We start from the raw sequence: 1,789 nt of genomic DNA, 5'->3' as shown, positions 1-1,789 counted from the left end.
CACCTTTATTATGCTCCATTTCATCTTGCTCCATTCCTTGTGTTCATGTGGAGAACACATCTGGCTTCACTGTGTTGTTGTTGTTCTTATTAGTTGTGAGTCTTTCAACATGTGTGTGTGTGTCTCATCAGGAGTTGGCAGGAAGATGATTATTCTTTCAGCAAGCGTGCAGATTTGAAGAAGAAGGAAAAAATACAAAATAAATAGTCTCCTGGTGCAGATTTGTCCTTGCAAAGATTGTTTATTTTGTATTCTGTCAAATATTGTGTGCATGATTTGTGTGTTGATGCTAGAAGAAGTGTTGCCAAATGGAGCAAAAGTCTTGATACAAAATGTTGGCGACCTGTGAAAGCCACTTTTTTTTGTATTTGTTGTCTTCGGTCTGAAGTGTAGGGATGGGTACCGTTCACATTTCCACCAATATGGAACCTGTACCTGGTACTCCATGGTACCCATCCTCAGCACTTCTGTGTGTTCATGTGGTAATAAAAGAATATTTTTCAACACAACTTCTATTTCTTTGAACATTTAGCAAGAATTTGATATATTACACTATTTAGCCTAGTGCTGCTTTTTTTTCCTACACTTTGAACACTGCGGTTGATAAAAGGGTGCGGCTAATTTGTGAATATTTTTTTTGTTGACGGCCATAATGCAAATTGTTTTTTAATTAAACACACGCAAATACACTTAAAGTGTGTTATTGTTTGTGCTATGGCGCCATCTTTTGGATGAGTGTGTTTTCTGCTGTTTGAAGTCTGTCATCTAGCCATCCATAGCGTTCCTGCTCGTATGGATTCCTCATTCATCACTCCAAGCAACGTTTGTAAGTTTTACAATATAACTAAAACAATTCTTACTTACTAAACCATCACATAAATGCCTACGTGTGTTTTCTGCTTTTCAAAGTCTGTTTTCTAGCCATCCATAGCGTTTCTACTCGTATGGATTCCTCATTCATCACTCCAAGCAACGTTTGTAAGTTTTACAATATAACTAAAACAATTCTCACTTACTAAACCGTCACATGAATGCCTGCGTGTGTTTTCTAGCCATCCATAGCGTTTCTGCTCGTATGGATTCTTCATTCATCACTCTCCCTGACCCCCTGAGGGCACCACAGACTGTGGATGCTTTTAAACAAGGCTTAAAAACCCTTCTTTTTAAAAAAGCCTCTTTTTTTTTTTTAGATATATGCATACTAGTTCTAGCTAATAGGCTGTTTTAGTTTTTATTTGTATTATCTTTTTATTTTTATTTTTTTAATACACTGTAGCAATTTGAGGTTGTTTTCTCAATGTAAAGGGCTTTTTACCATTAAAATGTATTATTATTATTATCATCCAAGCAACCTTTGTAAGTTTTACAGTATAACTAAAACAATTCTCACTTACTAAACCGTCACATGAATGCCAGCGTGTGTTTTCTGCTGTTTGAGGTCTGTCATCTAGCCATCCATAGCGTTTCTACTCATGTGGATTCTTCATTTGTTGCTCCAAGCAACGTTTGTAAGTTTGACAATATAACTAAAACAATTCTTACTTACTAAACCGTCACATGAATGCCTGCGTGTATTTAATGCTTTCCAAAGTCTGTCTTCTAGCCATCCATAGCGTTTCTACTCGTATGGATTCTTCATTCATCACTCTCCCTGACCACATGAGGGCACCACAGACTGTGGATGCTTTTCAATAAGGCTTAAAAACCCTTCTTTTTTTTTTTTTTAGATATATGCATACAAGTTCTAGCTGTTAGGCTGTTCTAGTGTTTTATTTTTATTATCTTTTTA

General features: G+C 36.2%; 1 protein-coding gene across 1 annotated transcript in view; it reads right to left on the bottom strand.

The window, feature by feature from the left end:
* Positions 1 to 256: 256 nt before the first annotated feature.
* The window catches only part of ccdc80l2 (coiled-coil domain containing 80 like 2), a 49,266-nt gene continuing 47,733 nt past the window's right edge, over positions 257 to 1,789 (bottom strand). The window contains exon 13 of the mRNA XM_061966371.1: positions 257 to 1,789. This exon is cut by the window's right edge and continues 898 nt beyond it. The gene's annotated coding sequence lies outside the window, so the exon portion shown is untranslated.

Source organism: Nerophis lumbriciformis, linkage group LG11 (genome assembly GCF_033978685.3).
Source record: "Nerophis lumbriciformis linkage group LG11, RoL_Nlum_v2.1, whole genome shotgun sequence".
Taxonomy (NCBI): Eukaryota; Metazoa; Chordata; class Actinopteri; order Syngnathiformes; family Syngnathidae; genus Nerophis; species Nerophis lumbriciformis.
This window is presented reverse-complemented; position numbering and strand designations above follow the sequence as displayed.